This window comes from Pollachius pollachius (assembly GCF_949987615.1).
Source record: "Pollachius pollachius genome assembly, chromosome: 2".
Lineage (NCBI taxonomy): Eukaryota > Metazoa > Chordata > Actinopteri > Gadiformes > Gadidae > Pollachius > Pollachius pollachius.
This window is the reverse complement of record NC_136935.1, coordinates 7276080-7283579: the sequence shown is the minus strand read 5'-3', so window position 1 is coordinate 7283579 and position 7500 is coordinate 7276080.

The following is a 7500-nucleotide window of genomic DNA, read 5'->3' as shown; positions in this document are numbered from 1 at the left end:
GCGTGTGTGTGTGTGTGTGTGTTTGTGTGTGTGTGTGTGTGTGTGTGTGTTTGTGTCTGTGTGTGCATGCACTTGTGCTTGTGTATGTGTGTGTGTGTGTGTGTGTGTATGCATGCACTTGTGCTTGTGTGCGTGTGTGTGTGTGTGTGTATATGTGTGTGTGTGTGTGTGTGTGTGTGTGTGTGTGTGTGTGTGTGTATGTGTGTGTGTGTGTGTGTGTATGTGTCTGTCTGTGTGTGTGCTGGGGATGAGCAGTAGGGATTAATGGTATTTATTGGCCAACAGCGCACACTGTTTCTGATCAATAGAATGGATCAGGGAAGCCTTACAGCATTGGCTCTTTTATTGAACCAATCGAGCGCTGCAGGCAGCGTGGGGCCTCTGAACACTGGCTGACTGACTGACTGAATGACTGACTGACTGACTGACTGACTGACTGTCTGCCTCCTTTTATTTGCTGAGGGATTCATTAATTCGCAAGGTGACGCCATGTAACTGCATAAGCCATCATTCTGGCAGGTCATATTGCGCAAACATCCCAGCCGGATCACATATTTGTTGTTGTGAATACAGACATTACCTTGCCCTGTGAAAACAATGGCTACCAAGTCACTGACTCTCTCTCCCTCGCACAAATATACAATGCTGTTTACCTGCTGCTGCCACTCAAACGTTCTGTCAATACGTTGAAACGCTATTGGACCCCCTCATTTAACAAGAGTTACTGCCATTCAATATGTATCTCCTTTATGTCTCTTTTACGGCGTTCTGCAGACCCCGGGTATCGTAAAACAGAATCTCCTGGATGAGTAAAAAGCTCCAGTTTGCAGCTGTTAAGCGGCCATCCGTTTTATCGATGAACTCTCCTTCCTGCCAACTGTGGACACTTCATCACGGACCTCCAGGAACATGATGGAGGGGGGGGGGGGGGGTCTCAACAGGGCTTTGATGTTTAAACTTGAGAAATAGAGAGAGAGGGGGGGGGGGGGGGAGGGGAAGAGAAAGAGAGAGAGAGAGATTGCGCGAGAGAGAGCAAAAGACAGAGAGAGAGAGAGAGAGAGAGAGAGAGCGAGCGAGAGAGAGAGAGAGAGAGCGAGAGAGAGAGAGAGAGAGAGAGAGAGAGAAAGAGAGAGAGAAAGACAGCGATAGAGAGAGACGGAGATGGAGAAATGGGATTTTCGATCCATTTCAAAATGCACCTGTTTTTAATTTCCATGCATAATAAATCCTCCAGAGGAGAAGCCTTCGGGGCCCTTCATGTGTAAATCCCCCGGCAAATTGGCCCTCGCAGGGCCACTCACCAGATTGTCCTGGTTCAAAGGAACCCAGGGGTCAAAGCTGACAGGTCAACCTTCCTCAAAGTGACAGTTTACCCTCAAACCTACCCCCCCCCCCCCCCCCCGTTCTCCAGAACACTCCCAGAACACATGGGGGCTCCAGGAAGGCCTCCCACCCCCTGGCTCTCCTTACACCCTGGGTCAGTGATAATTTACTGCCCTCAGTATCCACAGATAAACACGTCAGCCACACGCCATCCTGCGGGGCCCGGGGCCCCTTTGATCCAGATACACTCCTGCATGGATCGGATGACAGAGAGACAAGAAGGAGCATCAGCTGACGCTCAGCTCTCCGCTCACCTATCTTCTCTCTCGTCCCCCATTATTTCCTGCCATCTGGGTGGGGATCTAAATAATAACCCGGTTTTATCTGTGGCCCCATTCACTGCCAGGTGTAACGTTTACCTTAAGCGCCATAAAAGAAAGCTCAGTTTCCACCCATTTAGCATATCTGTGGCAGAACCCCAAGGGTGCTAATAGCCAGGGGGGCTGATAGAGGAAGTTTTCGCCATATGCTGTCATTCAGTCCTCTGGCGGAAACTACAGCCTTGTGCGTCCTTTCACATGCAACGGAATTACAAGGGACAAAAGGGGACGCTGAATGCTTCTCTATCACCAAATCTTCTTAGGGTTCCCCCCCCCCCCACCCCGACTATCTCTTACTCAAGGAAAAATCTATAGTTCTTTTAAATACTTCCAAGCCTCCCCTCCAACTTTCCCTAATGCCCGGGACTAAGGGCTGGGCTCTCCCCCGGCCCGGTTGCTTTGTGTCGGGTTTCAAAGAGCTGTTTGTCAGTGTTACGCGCTCCGCATCATCGCGGTGCAGGGGACAACACCGCCCCCCCCCCCCCCCGGCGAGCAGAGACACTCAACACTGGGTGAAATACAGATGTGGGGCTGCGTTGATGCTAGCCTGTGAGCTTGGTTCGCTAGCGGGAATTGTTGTATACTGTGTGGCCCTTTTATCAATTGTATTGATTCATTGAAATTATTACCCTCCCCCTTTCCCCCACTGCCCTCTTACGCACTTATTGTATGTTTTACGTCCTGGCACTTAATGTACACACTTATTGTATGTTTTACGTCCTGGCACTTAATGTACATACTTATTGTATGTTGTACGTCCTTGCACTTAGTAGTAAATAGGACTTAGCATCATGTAGCTTCTTATCCTATCTATGTTTGTTTTTATGCTTTGTTGTATATGGGGATGCTTTGTTGTATATGGGGAATGGGTTAGCAGAACAATTGTTAGTGCTTGCCACTTGGTTCTATGAAAATCCTTGCTTTAGCAACAGGGATATATTGTTGTTTCTCTTTGATTGACAAATGTAGGATAAAAGTGTCTGCTGTCCTATGTGTGAATGTAAACGTAGTGACTGATGGGCGATGTTGTGACATCACTCTTGATCACATGACCTGTAGCCGGAGAGACAAGCGCAGCATGGGGGATCAGTCCACTGGCTGGGTGACCTCTGACCCCCAAGCTGAGAGAGGGGCCGGTCTGTCCAACCAAGCATGCACAGCACACACACACACACTCACACACACACACACACACACACACACACACACACACACACACACACACACAAACACACAGGACACAAGGACAGACACACACACACACACACAGAAACAGGACACAAGGACAGACGCACACACACACACACACACACACACACACCCACACACACACACACAAACACACAGGACACAAGGACAGACACACACACACACACACACACAAACACACACACACACACACATACACAAACACACACCCAGGCATACAGGCACATACACAGACACACACACACACACACACACAAACACACACCCAGGCATACAGGCACATACACAGACATACACACACACACACACACACACACACACACATACACACACACACACACACACACACACACACAAACACACACCCAGGCATACAGGCACATACACAGACATACACACACACAGACACACACACACACACACACTGGGATTAAACAGGAACCCGGCTAATGGAAGACATGAGCGGCTGTGATGGGGGGTTTATTAATGATGGGAAAGAGGCCTATTATCCGACATCATTCCTCAATGCCGGATCCCCTCCATGCACCTGCGAGCGCGGACCTGTCTGGGAGGCAGCATGGAGGGTGAGCTAACCGCTAACTATGCCTCAGAGAGGGAGACAAACAAGCTAAGCAGCAATCCGTTGACCCCAAGGAAATGTGGTTCCCCCCATAACAAGCCGGCTTGTCCCCAGATGGATAATGTTTAATTGGATATTTTTCCATGCTGTTGAAAAATACATTCAGTAATGTTCAGTACATCTGTGATCCCCCTCCCCTCCTCGTCGGCAAACAATTTAATTAGGAGCCTTATTCCCCACACTGATCAGAATTTTTACCGCTGTTTATTATTTTCTTTTCTCATCGTGAGTTAAGGAAAATACTATGGTTTTACGTCGAGGGACAAACGTTTGGGGGAAACAGCGATGTGAAAGGAAAAGCAGGAGAAGGTGTAATGGGACGGATCCGTCTGCTGCTCATGAAGATAGTATTGATGTCTCAGCACGGCCAGCTGGTTTACTGCTACACGTGTGCTGGGGAGAGGAGGGGAAGGAGGAGGAGGAGAAGGAAAAGGAGGAGAAGAAAGAGGAGGAGAAGGAGGTGGAGGAGGAGGAGGAAAAAGGAGGAGAAGGAAGAGGAGGAGAAGGAGGTGGAGGAGGAGGAAAAAGGAGGAGAAGAAAGAGGAGAAGAAGGAGGAGGAGGAGGAGGAGGAAAAAGGAGGAGAAGAGAGAGGAGGAGGAGAAGGAGGAGGAGGAGGAGGAGTAGAAGAAGGAGAAGGTTTTACAGGCAGCCTAGCCTACAGGATCCATTAGTATTCAGCGGTTGAGGAGGACTTAGCTGTTCAAATGCCCATAACATGAACGCTCCGCTGCTGTAGGGGCTCTTTCATGGCGTCTCGTGGGGAGAGGGAGCAGTCAAACGTGAAGGGCAAGTCAAACAGAGCGGAGGTGTCTGGTAGAGATAAGAACAGAGGGCCTGAGAGGAGCTGTTGTGGGCCGCTGGCCGTGCAAACGTACATCCAGCCCTCAGTATCACGCAGACACTTTCCCTGGGGTCTTTTATTTTGGTTTAGATTGAGATGGAATAAATGTGCAACTCTGTGCTGCGCTTTGGGTACATGGTTACCCCAACAGCTGATGCATGGTACAGCAAGAATAAGTTTAGATCAATTGTTGACTTAACTGACTCATCAATGAATGTCCAGCTACTGCGTCTGCATTGGACTTTAAAATATCCTCATATGATTTTGTAACAATTAAAAACAATAAGGAAGATAAATCAATAAATAACTGAATAGGAGGTTTCCAAATCCGCTTCTGTTAGTAAACTACGATGCACGCAGGAAACTGAGGGAAAGGCCTTTCCTAAAACGCAGCACTTTGGTGTTTAGCAGCCATATGGGGCAACAGAGGAGGCCTTGGTTAAAGAGGGAGGTACCTGTCGCGGGGGGGGAGAGGGGGGGTCCATCCCCTGGCTGCTCTGATCTTATCAGGGGGCCCAGCCAGGAGGAGGCCCAGCTGTCTCCCCCAGCGCTCCTTTGATGTAGTCCCCCCCCCCATCCAGATCCACATGCTGCACTTGAGCTGCAGAGAGCTGAGCTGCCGTGGCCCTGATAGTGAGGAGCCGCGGTCGCTTGCTGGACCTTGCGACAGAGTGCAGAGCGGACCTCCTGCGACAGTGGGCTTTAATCACTCACTGCTCCCCAAGGAGGCACTGGTGGCTCAGGGTGATTGTCCGGGGCCTGGAGATGGACAATGGAAGTAGAGCACCACTGGCTCAAAGCAGGAAGGCCAGCAGCTCATAAAACCTGCCAGGACATCCTCTGCGAGACACAGAGACTGCAGCAGAGACACAAGAACAAGATACATGATTGTAGGACATGAATTGGTGCATCAATGCAATTGAGGGCCACCCCCTCCCCCCTTTCCCCCTAGCCTCACCCACCCACCCTCAAGTGCTTAGCCCTCTATAGTTTATGTCTCTTTAATTACGGTTGGACAGATTCTGAAAAGAACTCCCTGTCTGTGGAGGTTTTTTAAATTGCAGGGGGATTACAGTCTTTTTTTTTTGCAATCTCTTGTTTTCCGTGCATTTGTTTGTTTCGGGGTTAAAGCTGTTTGAGCCGAAAGCCATAGGAACATGTTCCTTCATAACAAACATCAAAACAGTCTTTCTTCGTGAATAACACTCACTTTACCTGTGTGTACTGCATACTGAGCGTGTGCCTCTCTGTGTTTTAATACCACATAACCAAAGCAGTGTGGACCTTTTTGAGGGCCATTCAGACTTAAAAATACTTCTACTTCAAATTTCATGAATTAAAAATCACATAATTTTTCGGTATCCACTGCCGGGATCCAATTAGCCGCCTGCAAACTAATGCCTTGCTCAAATAAACTCGACCAGCGTTTGGCTCCAACCCCGCGACCCGAGGACTCCTTGTCACGCACAGAGAAAGCCCCTCTCTTCCCCTGTCTCAAACAATTGCCTCCCAGGGGCAAATGCCCTCACAATGGCCTCTGTGACTGTGGGGCCCCTGCTCGACACGGAGCGAACTCTTGAACCACCTCTTGACCACAGCTTGAAGGGCCGCGGAGACAATGGTCGGTAAATACACTGCCGTGAATGAGGGGATTAAGTATTAAACGGCAGGATGCGCTAAAGAGAAGCAGGTGCTGCTTATAGAGGGAAGGCTAGCCGCGGTCTGAGCGGATAGAAGCAAGGCCAGGCGGTCTCCCCTCTCTCGGCTGTCTTTTCTCTTCCTTTTTAGTCCTGTCTTCCCCGGCTCGACGCCGTGTGCTGAGTTCCTGTCTCCGACGCTCTTCCTCTTCCACACCGTCTTTCCGGTCCTGTCCTCTGGTCCTGGTTGTGTGTTCCTCATCCTCATCCCGGCGGTCTTTGTGCTCCCGGTCTGTTCGTACACCGCCAGAGGAGCCTGCTCCTTAATCCCTCCGCTCGGCACCGATTGACATTCATGAGGTCGGACATTCCAGGGTCCAGACCCCTTTCATATGTACAGTAAGCAGGGGGGGGACAAAGACCGCCACACACACACACGCACACACACACACACACACACACACATGCACACACACGCACACACACGCACACACATGCACACACACACACACACATGCACACACACCCCCACCCAAGTGTCCACATTGATTTCACGGCATCTATCCGTCTTCGCTAAGTAAGATCTACCATAACGTTTGTGGATGGATTCTCCATGTGTTCCAGTTTAGGGTTAGGGTTAGGGTTGTTTGAATGGTATTTTAATTGATCCAGAATGGAGAACTCCCCAGGGTAACTTACAGGGAAACATGCAGAGTGCACAACTGTAAGTGGTGCACTTTAACTCTGGGACACTTGTGCTGCTGTCTCCCTCTCCTAAATGAGCAGGAGTCGTCCTGAGTGGGGATTCTTCACCCTGAGTGGAACTAGGTCAAATCCTCCACGCTTCACAGGAGCCATGGGAAACCTCTGTGTTTCCAGGGGTGCATTGTGGGTAAGGGGGTGAAACCTGCTGGTAATGAGTTCGGAACTCCGTCTCGTCGACATGGTCGAGTCCAGACCTTCTATCGGTCTGCGCAGCGGGACCCACCGGTGTTCACACCATGTGGAAGGAACCGGGTTTTATGGCCGCTAAGTACATCCTAAACCCTCCAGACGACCATGTGACCGCACAGGAACCCAGAACGCTGAGATCATCGCGTAAATCAGCAGGGATCCGGTTTTCTCAGGCAAAAGGTTGAGAAAAAACAAGAGAAAAAACCTGAAAAGTTAAAGAAAACAAAAACAATGTTAGGCGTTTAAGACGGCATGCCAAAGTAATTACACTGTGGGAGGGAAGGCACGGCAGGCGCGCTGTCTTCTCCGTTGTGTTCTGCATTAGCCCGGAGACAGACTGGGATGGGCAGGACCCATATTTGGCTTTTGGGATTACCTCATGCCTCACCGATCTTGTAGCGTAACCCCCGGGCGCTCAGCCATCGACACAAACACTGACAATTACTGGAAAAACACTTCAACACAACAACATTTACATTTAGGGCATTTAGTAGAAGCTTATACCTTATTGTAAG